Source organism: Neolamprologus multifasciatus, chromosome 10 (assembly GCF_963576455.1).
Source record: "Neolamprologus multifasciatus chromosome 10, fNeoMul1.2, whole genome shotgun sequence".
NCBI classification, from domain to species: Eukaryota; Metazoa; Chordata; class Actinopteri; order Cichliformes; family Cichlidae; genus Neolamprologus; species Neolamprologus multifasciatus.
In genome coordinates, this window is record NC_140448.1 from 5,721,009 (window position 1) to 5,737,785 (window position 16,777).

The following is a 16,777-nucleotide window of genomic DNA, read 5'->3' on the forward strand; positions in this document are numbered from 1 at the left end:
AGTAAAAATCTGAATCTAAAGCTAAAGAACCACCACAGATCATGTCTGTAGCTACATGTAAATAATAACAAATCACATTTATTGCCATTAAGTTGGCAAGGAGACATCTGGGCGATTAGGCCACATGCTAGGAGAGAGCAAAGACACCTTTGTCTGGGAGGTGTGTCGCAGCAGCTCAGGTAACCAGGCAGCCGTGTACAACAGGCTTCTTTGACTGCAGTGCGTATCTCACGGGTGTGTGCGCTGTGAAAAACACCCTCCAGTTATGGAGCCAAGACGCGTCGCCAAACCACCGGCACCCCTCCCGCTTTCATGGCGTGGAGCCAAATTGTTAAGGTGGCGGCAAATTTTGACTAGTACAGGCTTGCAGGGGTAGTGGTGTCCCTGCCCCCCCCCCTCAGGATCTATTCTTGGCTTTCTAAGAATTGGATAGACTGCTCTTGTCGCTCTGAATGCAGTGTCTTTGTTGCTGGCCAACAAGGCCAACTTGCTAATACAGTGGTGTATTTATGTACATGGAAGGAAAGAGGTGAAGTGACAAGGAGAGAGGAAAAAGAGGAAGGGAGGGAGCGAGGTAAAATGTGCCGGCGCATTCTGCAGACATCGACAGAAATACAGCACGCCATTCTCTCCTCACATGCAAAGAAAACCTGACACCACACATTCACACACATCTGTGTTTGTGGGGCACTTGTAAGCTTGAGGTAAAGGGCTGCCATCTGTGGCTCAGCAGGCAGAAGTACAACCAAATACTCACACACACACACACACACACACACACACACACACACACACACACACACACACACACACACACACACACACAAATCAATTTCTTTACAAATGTGATTGTGCAGATTGGTGCGTCAGTGTCAGCTGACAGGTTAAAAAGATTACTAGACATACCAGCTGCTGACATTTAAACAGTCGTACTAAATTATCATATTACTTCCCAGTGTGAGAATCGCACTTTAAACAAATGTCACGTTATCCTTCTGTCGTCTTGTTTTAAACTGTTTAAATATGTAATTGAAGCTTAAAATAGCTTTTTTGTTGCCTTCTGTAACTTCAGTGTTTCATGTGAACACATAATCCTGTCGGCCGGCAAATTAAATGTGATTTTTAGAAGTTGCACAGAGATGCTTTTAAATGTCAACAGGTGCTTGATCAGCACTTGGCCTAAAAAGCACCGCAACATCAACAGCATGAGATACATTTCCTCACTGCTGCCACACACACACACACGCACACACGCACAGACACACACACACACACAGCAGGATTTGGTAAAACTTGCACTGTGACTAAATGTAGCACAAACTGTCAAGTCTCTCTGCTAGTGTTCACCATCCTGTCCCCACGTGTGACATTCGCAAACACACGGCATTGATCCAACTTTAATCCTTCTCCAAACACCCACAGCAAGCTGGTGGATGTAAAACCATGTGCGCACACATACAGACACACACGTACAGACACACACGTACAGACACACACGTACAGACACACACGTACAGCGGCCAACAGCTGCTGGGTTGTTCCGCTAGCTAAGAGGAGTCGAGCAGTACTGGGACTTCTGAGTATGAGTTTGGTACGTGGCTACTATAGGTGGGAATCACCAGAGCAGACACCCCATGGTATGACATCATCACAATAAGATATATGATATTATGGCATTTTGCATTGCTATTTAACACCTTTTTTAAAAACAGGAAATTATGTTGTTTTTTGGATGCAAAATGACAGCGTCCCTAAAACCTGCCATAACCGCTGCTATAAGACGTCAGTCTGAAATTAAATGTGGTCAAGTTTGCAATTACATGCTATCTGTTTCTAATAAGACAGCAATAAACTGGGATAAATCACTGAAAGTCTCATCTGTTGTGTTTAATTATTACGTTTGGGGCAGCAACCCTCCTGTTCAGTAGGAATCCAACCAAATGTCAGCAAGTTGGTGTTGGACATAGGGCTGTTCGATATAACCATATATATCTGATGACGATATAAAAACGTCTGTCGTTTCATTTTACGCTATTGTTTGTTTCGTGGTGTCGCAAAATAAACTGTTTACGCCAATATTTTTCATGGTTTTGATGTCACTGTAGCGGCTACATTAATTTCTTAAAGTTCTCTCTTTCTCTTATATTTAATATAACCACACTACAGACGGACAGGCGCCTGTTTTTATGCGTTGTCGTTAGCAACGACGACGGTAACACTTGTTCGCTTGTTTATGTTCCACATAAACCTTTCACAATAAAACTCAAGATCCTGTTGAGACTTTTCAAAATAAACTGAATCACGTGAAAGAGCAGATTATTTACGGATGAGAAGTAAAAAAGACGCCAGGTGCTAAAAAATAAACCTTAGACTCAAACGTTAGAACAGGCTTTTCCCCGCAGCACGCTGTATAATAAATACAAAGAAAACGGCGCCGTAACAACTTATGTCTAAAAATGTATCGTTTCATGCATCGGTTAAAACACTCGACTCCAGCTACATGACGCGCAGCTGGAAACACGTCACACAAGTCGAGCTGCCCGAGATTCACAGAATTTACAGAAAATGTTACATTTTTGTGATTTATATCGTTATTGGACGATAGATGTTTTATATCGGGATATGAGATTTTGGTCATATCGCACAGCCCTCGTTGGGCCCACACAACATGTGACAAAGATGAATTCAGACTGATGGCAACATGTTGGCATCAGTCTGCATTTATATATCAGGTAGCAATTATTTACACAACTTTGACAAACTCTCAGAGTGATTGCACTCGGTCCAAGTCAGACTGCAACTGTTTGCACAAAGGTTGCTTCCTTTTGCCTTTCCATCAGAAATTGCTGTCAATGCGCAACAAACTCTGGGCAACCAACCTGCCAGACATGGCAGGAGGTTGCTGTGCCATTAGCTTGCTTTGAATTAGGAAGCAACTTTGTTAACTAAGTGTGTCCAGGGTTGGACGATTTCTTAGTTGAACCAATTTGATGCAAGTTTGCTCGGCTGACCTCATCCCAGGATGGTCGTGCGTGAGATGAACCCTCTTGTTTATAGTATTCTGAATATCTGCATTGATAGAAGGCTCTATCAAGTCACCCCCATCTCTAATCATTACTGACCTTCACGCTGAAACGTAATGCTCTCACGTCTGTACGTTATACACACAAAAATAAATCACAAAAATGTAAAAATCATGTGCAGACGACGCTCCTTTAAAAGCAACACTGCCTGCATCCCTGTAGGAGTCCCAACTCGACTCCAAATGAAATCATGACTTCATTTAGAAGCTTTATACTTTGCCTAAGGATCACCAGGAATTCCCAGAGGGATCCCTTGGGGCACGCATTGTGTCTGTTACTTTGTGCTGAACCTGCCTCGAGACTCAGCTTCTCTGGGATTTCAGAATGTCACCGCAGCGAGACTCTGCTTGCACTTGGAGAGGAAAAAGAGGCCAAAAGTCAAGGCCAGCGTTGAGTCCCACAAAAGACTGCATGCCTGCATTAAAGCACCAGCTGTCAACAGCAGACAAAGCTCGAGCTAATGGACACAGACAGAACTAAGTGTCTCCTCCGGTCTGTCAAATTATTAAAGGAATTCAAGCATCATTTCAAGAATGATGTGATGAAACAGGTTGCAGTGCATCTAAAGTGCTGAGTTAAACAGCCTTTAAAACAGCGTGATGCTGTCAGAGTATTATGTTCATTAACTAGATTTGTGGGATCTCACTTCACATTTTTATGCCTCTCTCCGTGTCTGTCATGTTTAGAACGACTATAAAAGAAAACAGGCTGACGTAGCCTGAAAAAGCAACCTCGAGATCTTTTAATCATCTTTTCTATCCGTCTCCACCTTTCCTCCCACTTCCCTCTCTCCTGCTCTTCATGTATTAACTGGCAAATGGCTTAGGCTGCTCTCTGATCTGCTCTCTTCCTCTGACTCTCTTCACTGTCACACACAGCAGACGCTTGCTCACATGTCGTTCTGATTGTCCACAGAGGCAGGGCCTGCTTCACCTCTCAAATGCAAATATCCCTCAGCTTGGTAAGAAAACAATGAGACAACCCGGTGAGGGTTTGAAGCGTGGCCGCATACAAAAGGCGGCAGGTGGGCACACTTGCCTTCAGCTGGCCTGGCATGAAAATGAGGTGCTGAAGACCAGCGAGCTGTGCGGCGGCACAGGTGGACCGGAGCACAGAGAGCCCCTTCAGCAGGGATGGTTTGATAAGTAGCACAAACAGATGATGTGATAATGACGTCTCACTAACAAACAAGTCATCTTGTATTCCTCTGTCGCCTTTTTCACTTCACATGCATCGACACACACGCAGAAAGCATTTTCAATCCCGCCACCTCAAGTCCGGCCTCTGGTTTTCTTGTCTCCAAAGCAGGCCTCACTACAGTCTTGTTGTCACCCCCGACTCCACCCGGCCTCCACACTCTTCTTCCCCTCTCGTGTCTACTGCCTGTTGCTTCGGATGGTTGACCCCAGGTAATTAAACCTATCAGCCTCCGCTACCTCGACTCCATGTTACTTTGTCTTGCTCCTTCTCTGGAGAACATACCTCCGCCTCTCCGGTAGCGAGTGCTCCCCACGCTCACTGCAGATCACAGTGTCGTCTACAGACTCTGCCTGACCTCATCTGTCAGCCTGTCCATCACTACAAGTGCAAACAAGAAGGGGCTCAGAGTTGATCCCTGGTGGAGTCCCACCCCCACCTCGAACCCATCTGTCACTCCTACCACACACCTCACCACTGTCCTGTGGATACGTCTCTACCACGTCTCACTTCCTCAGGCAGTCCCACGGCTGCTCTCTTGGCACTGCACATCCACAAAAACAGAGCAAAGCTCGTTCTGACCTCTCAAAGCAAACATCACATGTGTAGTGCTCTCTCTCAGCATGAAGCCATACTGCTGCTCAATCATCATCACCTCTCGTCTCAGCATCATTTCCTGGTGTGGATCAACAGCTTAATCCTCTGTTTTTACTACAGCTCTGCACAGAAACCTCGTTACTTTCATCTGGGTCAACTACCTTTCTCCTCTTCCCAGCTACCCTCTCTTCTCCTTACCAATTATCTGCACTTCCTGATTCACTGTCCTTTCACTTTCTACATTCATCAACTCTTCAAAAAGCTCCTTCCACCATCTGAGCACATTCCCTTCCCTCGTTAGTACATCCTTAATCACCCCAGCCTGCTGCACATCCTTTCCAGCTCGATCTCTCTGCCTGGGTAATTGATACAAGTCCTTTGTTCCTTCCTTAGTGTCTCACATACAACACAATTAGCCTTGCCTTTTGCCACTTTTCTATTTGCTCAACACCCAGAGTCCTAGTACACCTGTTTACCTTTGTCATTGCCATCATCTTTATCCAAGGTTCCCAGAAATCAATGAAACCATTCACTGCCTGAGCTACATTAAGTTCATGTGAACTGCACTTTTTGTGGTATCACTGTTATAACTTTCTTTCTTGCTTTTCACATTTGTTTCTATTTATAAGTAGGGCTGCCACAATTACGTCGACTATCAAAACCGTTGACGACTGATTTAATAGTCGACGCGTCGTTTGAAGCTTTGTAAGATCACAAAAGACGCAGAAATAAGTAGTAGGATTTAAGAGTGTAATAACGGACTGAAACAGAAGATGGCAGCACTGCATGTACAAGGATGCCAGCTGCCGTTAAACCCCGAAGAAGAAGAAACTGTGTCCCAGAATTCATAGCGCAGCCCAGCTCAGTTTCCAACAATGGCGGCAGCTAGTTAGTTTTAATATTACTCTTATTATTCTTTCTGGGTCACAAAATAAACATTTAACATATTTTCAGGCGAGAATGTAGCTGTGTAAACCTCAAATATCTGCTCAGTTTATCAAGACACCACATATTTTCAAAAGCGCTCCGACGTTTTCGGAGACGTCTGTTAGCCACTAGCTCGATAGCTAGCCGGGGGCTAGGCTAACTAGAGCCATGAGAACACCGGACTCCCGGCTAATCGTTTTCAAACCCACCGCCGTCTTTCCCTACTCAGGTTAAACATGATATATAAGTCACTTAGATAACTTAAAAATGTTATTTTTTGGCTTTTTTCAGTATTTTATTTGTTCCTGAGTAAATCGGTTTGGCTGAGATTAAAGTTATAGTTTTTACACAGCTGAATAAACATCATGCAGACAGCTGATTATCAGAAGTGTGAGATGCTCGAGAATTTACTCCGGTGTCCTGTTATATTTTAGATAGCAAGGAGTTTATTAAACTTCACCGAAACAATCTGCAAATTTTATTAAAATTTAATAAACTATCATCTTGTCTTTATTTTTAGTTAGCACCTTAAACACTTAAAGCTGTAAGCTAATGATAGTTATATAAGAGCAGATGCTGCTGGTGCAATAAGCTGTACGTTTGACGTCCAATGGATGATGATCTGATTAGTCGCCTTGAGGCGACTTTTGTTGTGATTTGGCGCTATATAAATTGAATTGAATTGAATTGAATAGTCGACTAATCGCAAAAATAATCGGTGACTAGTCAACTATCAAAATAATTGTTTGTGGCAGCCCTATTTATAAGACATCCTTTTGTTGGATAAAACCATATAATAAAGCATTTTATTATTGTTATTAATCCAGTTTTAATTGGGAAAGTATAAAACAAAGTTTAGAGGATGCCAAAAAGTCTTCTGGGAACTGTTGTGTTGTTTGAGCATAGGAATGACACACCGACGCAGAGTTAGAAAGGTAATAAGAAACTTGACCTCTGCAGAATCAGAAGCCACGGAGCATGAAGTGACAAGAAGAGTTTGGGGGGAGGAAGTTGTGAAAAGACAGAAGAGAGAAAAAGGAAGGTTACAGTAGAGCTGTGACGTCCCACAGATGTTTGTCGAGCTCGTCCGGCTGCTCCGCGCTAAGACGCCGGCTTCCGTCTAGCTGCCGTGCACTTCCTCAGCACAACAACAGTGCGCCTTCCTCAGGGGAAACAAAGGCCCTTTCACTTCTGGTCATTTTGCTTTACTGTAAACATCAGTCACCTCTGGGCTGTCCAATACATGGTTATCTGCCATTGTAGCAGCTTGTTATTACAATCTGGGGCATGTAAACATGTTTTGACTGGTCACGTGCTGCTGCAGTGACGAGACATGCTGGCATAGGCACAGATTCTGGCACAACATTAATAAACAATGATTGTGGAGCTGGCAGCAATCACACATGGAGCGTCTTTTACCGCTCAGTCACAACTGTTTACCCATGTTCCTGCTAAGAGAGTGTGGTTAGTTGTGAAAGGCGTTTCTCTTACAAAGAACAAAACAGTCTGTTTTCCTTAACAGTGTTACCGTTTCGTTTGCATGCCTGTTACTAGGACATGCACAGAAGGGCGGCGCAAATCTGACTTTAATGTAAAATGCCACAGTTGGCTTTGGCTCGAGAAATGAAACAGAAGATTTTCATTTGTGTCATTTTGCTCAGCAGGGCAAGGCCAAGAAGAATGAAAGCGGTAAACAGCAGTGAATTTGAGGACATTTCCAGGGTGATATAATCTTCCCTACTGTCTAGCCACCTGACCACTGGGAAAAACAACACTGCTGTCTACTGCCAAGTAACATAAACACAAAAACACACAAGGCCCAGAGACACACACCAGCTCTAGCTGGTGTACACAGGAGGCTCAGCGCTGGGGAAAACACCACACTAAAAATCTTAAGGCCAGCACTTTCGCACATGCAGAGCTCTATTACGCTGAATTGATTTCCCTCTGCCACGAATGGAGACGGGGGCTGAGTCTCTTTATACGTGTCAGATTAAACTTGGAAGGGAAGGAAAAATGGACGGAGATAGAACGACAAGTCCATGAAAAGAGGAGAAATCCGATCCTCTGCAAGTGCATCACAACCGCACACGGATACTGCCGCAGCTGACTAAAGATAACACTGACATAACCCTGACAGCAAGTCTGGTTCTAGCTGCACACACACACACACACACACACACACACACACACACACACACACACACACACCATCAGCTAAAAGCCATTTTCTCAATGTGAGCCAGACATTACGCACATTACCACATTTACATCATCCCTGTATCACAACTGTGACGCTGCACATGTTCATGTCAGAGAGGCGCTCGTGTCACTGCTGTGTGATACGAAAAGATTCAGTCTCTTCAAAGCATGCTACGCTCATAAACTACAGGATGAGACAAAAGGATAAAACAGTGTGTACCTGTCGGGGTGGGGGCGACATTTACTATGCTAGTATGTAATGACAAAATCATTTTAAGCCTGTTTAAAAGTGTGCTGGGTCATTAGATCATTATGACATAAGTAAACGAGTTGTACAGTTGTAATAATAAAGATTCATTACTCGGAGCTAAGGGCAATTAGTCAGCATTATCCCGGATTAAAGCGGGGCTTCTGCAGTGAACCCACAATGACAAGGCCCGCTTTGTCCCTTTTCTTTCTCATAAGCTGATATGCTTTTTGAAAATGTAACACTTTTACCATCTATAATATATGCAAATGTAAATGAATGCATGACCAAATTTACAGGTTTTATGAAACAAAGAAAGGCAGAATCTCTTTCATTAACAGAACAATTTAATTAGCTTGTTATCAGAATAAATATCAGAAGCCTGCAAGTTTGAGGCCTAAGACTTTACTGGCAGGTTGAAAGCTCAAGCTGCACATGTGGTGAAAAGGTTTTAGCCATTAATTAAAACCTTCAAGCAAAAGGAAGAACAAGGACTCTTGCAACAGACGCTATGGCCCTGAAAGAGCCCCAGTTTCAAAATCATGGAGTCAGCTCGGGATTACATAAAGAAATAAAAAGATACTGGGGGTAAAATAAACCCACACAAGAGCTGTGGCAACTCCGTGATGCTTGGAGCAGCGCGCTTGGCGAGTACTGCTGCAGATTACTTTTTTTTTTCTTTTTTTAAATCATAATAGCCCAGATAAGATGGCATTTACCTAAAACCAAACATCTGGTTTGTCATTATTTTGACAACATGTGTGTGTAATTGGCAATGTAATCTAAGGGATTACACATCTGGCAATCCATAAATCTGCCTCCATCTTTTCTGGACATTTTAGGGTTGGGTCAGCACAGGAGTCTGCAGCGATGAGGTGAAATGCCAACCATAAGATATTATCTTTAAATGTGAGCATCTGCCAGAACGTTGGGATTAAAAGACAGCAGCACACGAATCACAGAAAAGAGCAGAGCAGATGAGGGGAAGTGACGCCTGACGGATTAACTATGACGACTTCTTTGAGGCCTTTGCTTGGCCCTGTGCTGCACCATAGCTCCTGGTCACATGATGAGAGGAATGGGAGGAATGCGGGTCACCGGCTGCTGAGGAAATGAGAGGGTGACTTAGAGGTAGCGGGGGGAAACCTAAGAACGCATCGTTCACTATGACCAAGGAACTCTGGTCATGCTGCTGCACTTCTAAAAAGTGTTTTCTCAGTGGTACAGTACAGAGACGGATTACTGCAAACCTCAGAAATGAGATCAGTTCTGGTTGGCACTAAACAGTGGAAACCGCTCAGATATTCAAAATTTTTAACCAATTTACCGTAACGAGTTCTGCAACACAGCTGACAGGTTTGATGTTGGTATGTAGTTAAGCTTAGGTGACAGCTACAGATTCTAGAGTCTTACTAAGATGAGGGTGCAAGGACTTTAAAAATGTAACACTAATGTAACGCCAAGGGAAATGAATCATTGATATTGTATCACTGGGCAGCAATTAAGCAAACAAACCGTACCGATGAAAGCTATCGGTATTTTCCTTTAAGAGCCATATTTATCTTCTGGACAGGATCTCTCCGGCAACATGATATATCCAGAGCACCGGGTCACATGGTCCCTCAGCCCAGTCTCCCTGGAGTTCCTGTTGCTGCAGAGAGAGACTGATGAAGTGTGGGCAAGATCGGGGGGTAGGCAGCCGAGTGCTGGGGGCAGGGTACCGAGCAGAGGTGCTGAATTCTCCTGCATGTCTATATCTGTGCGACTGTCCAGTCACTTCAATGAAAACACCGTGTGCCAACACCGAGACCGCCCTCCATGTGGACTGGCTCGCATACTGATTGTTGACGAACATGTTTGCGTGCCCGTCTCCCTGTGTGTTTGTTTGTGTTGTGCTGGGAGCAGGGAGGAGATAAATTTAGCACTTTAGCCCCAGACTGGAGGCAGTGGCCCTTTATCCTGCACTGTCCTACTTAACAGAGCGCTGCTCTCTGCTTCCGCCTGCCACAGCGAACCAGAACTCGTGCGTTCACCTCCCAACGTCGGGCCAAAACAATAGTGGAAGAATGTGCTCATCCACATAAGCCACAGTCATGCAGAAAAGTGCAGACAGTTGCATGTGTGGGAGACATGTTTGTTAGTGTGTGTCTCTTGTAATGCGAGCTGCTGCAGACTGGCCTCGTTTCATAACGGCTTGACTTGTTAACGATGCTTTCAACAATAACAACAACTGCACGCACAACAAAAACACACACATTTAAATACAGTGGAGTGGCAATCTAACACTCTGACTGCAGCGCAGCTGGAGTACATTGTCGATGCTGTAAATGCTGCTTCGAGTACACGGCACATGCCATGCAGATAAAGAAATAATATCCTTTTTGTGCTGATCAAACTGAAACCTCAACGCAGGCTGGATTTAATGTTGCTCTGAATTTCAGTGGCACAGCCAATTAGGAGCAAGTCGCCGAGTTAGTCTGCCTTAAGCTGACCAATGGAGCACGAGCATCCCGCTTCACCTTGGAAACACTCGATCCCACGGTGCATTTCCCTGCTGCCATGACAACCGAGAGGAGCTCTCCCTTGCTTGTTCCTTCGCTCCCCGCCTCCCTCCCCCCTCGCTCTGTCTTTCTTGGAGCCAGTGTACCTCGCAGTAGAAGGTTCACAGAAGCTACACAACTTGGAGCCGCCTTTCCACCAAACAAAGAGAATTCCTGTCAGCTGGATCGACTCGCGCTGCTGCAGTGGCAGCTCACGGTTTAAACAAAAGGGATTTAACTGATCAGCGTGCAGCCATTTATCTATCAAATGGAAACAAGTCTGACACCTAATAAAAGAACTAGAGGAGCAACTTTTTGCAGTTTTTTATTTTAATTATTATTATTTTTAGATTGAGATAAACTGTTTGCCACATACATCGTGCTATAATGAGAAACGAAGAGGAGGAGGAGGGGCGGGGATGATGTAAGCTTTTCAACACGGGCGTGCTGAGGTCTGGGGTTGAGGTTATGAACAGTGTCAGCTGGCCCCAGCCTCCACCAACTGGAGACTTTGGATGCTGCACAGGAGCCGCCTGCTGATCCGAGGGATGACCGGTTTCCCATCTGCAGATCTGATTTTTAGCAACTGCATGCACACCCAGCAAGATGTTTCAGTATTTATTAGTTCCAGCTTTTGAACATCTTTTCCCAATGTTGGAAGTTTGGACTGCTGACTAATTCAAACGTATGCCCCAGCAGTACATTCATGTACACTACACTGTATATTGCATTAAATATCCACTGTGACTTATACTACAGAAAACAATGTGCCTATCACAATTTCATATTTCCCCAGATGAGAACCGCTTCTCAAAGAGCCTACACACAACTGATCCACCAGCCCATCATACAACAGCAATAAACGACCAGTCGGTCTGCATCTTATGGATTTAACGTCAAAGTAAACGACCATTTTCTGCTATAAAGCATTGTTTGAACTACAGGTGCATAAAACACAGAAACAAAACTAATGAGAGGCATAAAAGTGATACAAACACACACACATGCATTTCCTCCAAAACTGGGAAAAATACTGAAAAGAGGCAACATGATAACAATTCCATGGAAGTGCTTTGGCCCTGTTGAACACAGATTAATACAGTGTGTAAATACACCGCAGCTCAGTGCCAACCAGGAAACAACAACGCAAACAAAAAGCAGTGAGAAATTAACAAGTGAACATCCAGCAATAGTATATGTAAACCTCTGCTCTGTGGTCCAGCTATACAAGACTGGGCTCTCTGTATCCAGAACAACATACTGCTGGAATAACACATCAGCACTCATGAAGGGGCAAAATCAATCAAGCCTGTTTGGATTTAAGCGAGGATTCAACTGCAGTCACATCACATCTGACAACAGTTACGAGTAAATGTTACAATTCTGAGAAATGCACACAGAGAATTTACAATATATTCTCATTGATTTATTTTTAATTCCATGACTGTTTAAGTCAGTTTTTATATTCATTATTCCTGGAATAATGAATATAAAAATGTGCTCTTGCATGCTTCTGCATAGGTGACAGATCAGGAAAGACATAAGCGAGCGAGATGATTATATAACCTCATTGACTGAGGTAATATAATAACGATATATGTAGTAATAGTCTAAAGCATGGCTATTCAACTACGAAGTTAGTTGGGCCAGATTTTCAAACCGAGGAATTTATCTGGGCCAAATATTTTTTTGAAGCCAGTAAGCAGCAGATCATGATCAATTTCAAACCCACACAACTGTGTTGAAAAACAAGTAATTTTTTTATTCCTTTTCCCCTGTAAATCTGCTGACCTCACAAATGCACACCAAAAGGTCCATTTAAAAAAAAAAAAGGAGCTATAACTAAACTATTTTTGCACATTTGAAATAATAATAATAATAACAACAAAAAAACATTTTGATAATTCCCTTTCAAATTAAAATAAATATTTCGCTGACCACTCACTTTTCCTGCCATGGATGGAGCCCCATCCGTCACAAGTATACAGACACGCTTCATATCCAGACCATTTTCCTCAAAAAGAGCTTAAATCCTCTCAAACATTATTTCGCCAGCTGTGTGTCCCTCTAACGGTAGCAAGCCGAGCAATTTCCCATCCAAAAAACGGACATATACGCACAACTGTGCATTATCAGTTCTGTCTGTGATCTCCTGCTATAGACATTACATCAGTTTTCTGACGCCAGAACTTCAACTCCACGAATATTTGAACTGTCCTACAGGGCTACGTTTTTAATAGCAGATGTCACACTTACTTTAATTTTTTCGTCACTTTTCACCGCATCCACCACGGCCAGCATGCTGTATTTCACTGTTTCAGATTCTGTGAAAGGCCTTTTCTTCTTCGCCAAGAAGCAAACACGAAGGGAAGATGCTGCAGCTCTCTCTTGGGCTGTACAGCTCCGGTTTTAAGATTATTAAACTCGGTAAAATGAATAAGTATTTGTCAGTCCAGGCAGAGTTAAACCGACAGTTTTCATTGTCAATTTTGCGCTTTTGGAGAGAGAAAGACATGCTGTTGTTTAATATGTTTACATCACGGTGCATTGTGGGTTAAATATTGCTAGGCTACTAGGAGTGTTGCATTCACAGTCTACACTATGCTGTAGGAATTTTTAATTTTTGTTTAAATTAATTAATTAATTAATTTTTTGCGTTTTCTGTGTTTCTGCCAGAACCACAGGCAGGACCACAGGCAGGACCACAGGCAGGGACACTCGCATGTTGCTTCTGGGCCGCATTTGGCCCGCAGGCCGCCATTTGAATAGGCTTGGTCTAAACACTTGGTTTTGTCATGTTGTGATGGAATTCAAATTCTCACCTTCCAATCTTACTAAAGTCAGTTTGAATTGTGAGGAGGGGGAAACAGGATCGGACAGCCCCCATAATCAACCTGGAGATGACGTTTCTTTTTTAAAAAAGACCAACAGCCATTCAAGAAGCGCTCAGTCTACACGTTGATCACAGAGCCACTCACTAAACTGGGGGAGCCAGCACGACACAAGCAGGCCAGTGTGAAGGTTTTATGACTGACACAGTAAGAACAAACCTGCCACTATAACTGCAGGACACTGATGTCGTGGACTCAGCCTAGAAACTTCAAATCTACTTTTTGACTTTATGTTACACCTCTTTAACCCTTTAAGACCTACCATAGAACCAAGTCCACCAGAGCTTACTTTATATTTTTACATGCTGTGGAGCCATTTTTGGGAGCATTTCAAGTTGATATACATCGTTACAACCATTACAGCCTAAATTTTAATAATATGTCTGCATTAAGTACATAGTAATTACATAAATTGCAAAAAAGTGCAATAAACTACAAAAAAATTGAAAATCGTTTTTGTTTTTTAACATATATTTCTAGTTAGAGAAATTTAAGAGGCTTATCCCTCAAAACTGTAAATACAAAAAAGTTGCACAAAATAGTTTCCCACCACAGGAAATTTATTTTGAGTGTCTTCATAGTTTTATTTTTGAAATACACCAATTTTTATACACTGCAGGAAAAAAATATATATTATAATGCAAATTTGCAAAAAAGCAGCATCTGCATCAAAATAAACTATTTCCAGCAGTGCAATATGAGTCCTAAGCATCCCAGAAACCACACAGAAAGTCATAAAGTCAAACATAACTTTTAAAAACACCAGTATAGGCTCATGAGGCCCTGATGGTAAAAAACTACATTTCCACGAAAATGACGTCACTTCCGGTTTCGGGCAGGTCATGGCGGACATGCAAAAGTTTGCGCTGAGTCTATTCCAACATAGGAAGTGTTACAAACAGCTGATCGGATCGGCAAAGCGTGTTTCTGGAATATTATGTTTTTGTTGCTGCAAGTGCTTTTTATGCAGTTTTTGCAAAGCTATATGTGGAAGGAAACTGTGACCGAGGACAAGCTGATGGCATAAGATGTAAGTACAACTCCTCCGGTTTCATATGCAACAAAAATTATTGCGCTAGCTCACGTGGTTGCAGAGCTACCGGGATTTAAAAATAGTTACGCAAAACAGAGCGTGCTGCTCTGACCGGTTTTAAAGGGTTAATGAGGAGATCTCTAAAACTACTGTTCTCCTAATTAATCTCTCCAAATGAAAGATAAGACCATGCATCCAATGAGTATCTCCTGGACACAGCGTCTCTGATTACAGCTACAAAGACCGTGCACACCTGCAGTTTTCTTACCATCTTTCTCATATTTTAGCTTTTGCTTGTCGATTAGTGTTTTAGAAGAAAAAGTCACACTAAATTAAAGGTACCTACTCATCACTGAAAGGAGAGCAAGGTGCTTATGTTGGCAAACATCGACTGTGTCAAGTAATCCAACTACATGGCGTTACAGCAGTTGGGGTGGGGGGCATCCGGGAGTTAAACATTGTACAGTTAAGTCAAGTTTTCACAAGACAATGAGAGTGGGAATTCCCTCCGACTCCACTCACTCCCAGTGGAATCAACCAGTCATCGACCAGGATGTTGGATATGCGCACTGACATAAGTCATAACGAGTCGTGCTACACACCACGATCAGGTCTCCCGAGGGGTAAACACTCAGTTCTCTATCACAGTACTGATAGGGCAAGCTTCAATATTGCCATGGAGACAAGAGGCAAAGAAGGATAAGAGTCAGACTCTGCTCTGCATTCAACATTACTAGTGCCATTTATGAATAACTAACAGCACAGCATTACAGACACTAGCCCGGTTACTTCGCTATCACCCTTTTGTGTTTTTTGAAATCCCAGCGCAGCTGGGGCACTGCACACCAAAGGAGAGGAGGAAAAGAAAATCTTTGACGACAACTGAGATTCAGGGTAGTTGCACCACTATTTATAACCTGCCCAGTCTGCTCCGTGACAGCAGAGGGGGATGGAGGGAAGGGGAGAGAAAGCGAGGGAGGCAAAGCCAGACGCACAGACAGAGGGTGGCCTGTGAATTCCAGAGCAGAGGAAAAGACCATTGTGTTTTTCTCCCCTCGACTGGGGCCCTCTGCCATCAGCGCACTGGGTAAAGAGGCGACGGAGCTAAAAACAGGGCATGTGTACAGCTCAAGAGAGGAGCTGCTCGATCTTCAGTACCATCTTATCTATTATTATAACAGTGTTTAAATGAAGCTACCACACAACAGTAACTGTCTGCAGATGTAGGAGAGTGAAACAGTAGATGCGACAGTGAGGCAGTGATAACGACACGCTGGCAGCAGATACAGTTTACACAATTTCTAACCTGGACGCTGCAAATGTCTCGCAAACACAAACAAACGTGGCTGTGCCTACACAAGATCAAATAGCTGCACTGCCCCGTGATCAGCTGTCTGGAAAATCTGACCAAAAGCACCATACCAACTCCTCTTAGTCAGCAGCTAACATTACGATTGCAGTTTTAAAAGCATTATCTACAAAGACCTCCAGTGGAGCTTTCAGCCAGTGGCTGTGTTCAGTGCAGAGACAAAGTGAGGAGGGGAAGAACTGCTGTGGTCATTTTGTCCTCACTAGTCGTGTCTCTGTCTGTTATCAATGAACTCTGACACAGACGGCAAGAAACCCAGCTCAGCAGATAGCAACGAGGAGGTGGAGGACACCTCAGCTGCACACACCACACACACACACACACACACACACACACAATCACACAAAGAGGAGAGAAAGGAAACAGACGGTGCTGGCACAAGGGGACCTCCTCCCCTCCCCAGCAAAAATGCACCCATCAGGACTGAGGTCAGTCCAGGCTTCAAAACATCAACAAACACATATGAAGCCAAATCCTTTGTTTGCTCTGGTTCCAGCAAAAGGGCCAAACATGAAAAACAGCCCAAACACAATGTTTACTGAGAGGATCTGCAGCAAAAACACAACAGGAAATCCCTGGTACGATCCACACCATCCGATACCTGCTCCTCCCCACAGCCAGCACACGAATGCATGTGTTCGTGCCAAGTGAACAGTGGGAACACAACCACTAACGTGAGGGCTCGTCCCAC

The 16,777-nt window shown here is 43.6% G+C and overlaps 2 protein-coding genes across 3 annotated transcripts in view; one reads left to right on the forward strand and one right to left on the reverse strand.

Annotated features, from left to right (window-relative positions):
- The window catches only part of nherf4b (NHERF family PDZ scaffold protein 4b), a 350,895-nt gene that overhangs the window by 117,302 nt on the left and 216,816 nt on the right, over positions 1 to 16,777 (forward strand). The gene's annotated exons all lie outside the window — the stretch shown is intronic.
- med13a (mediator complex subunit 13a) overlaps positions 1 to 16,777 on the reverse strand; it is a 139,260-nt gene that overhangs the window by 102,908 nt on the left and 19,575 nt on the right. The gene's annotated exons all lie outside the window — the stretch shown is intronic.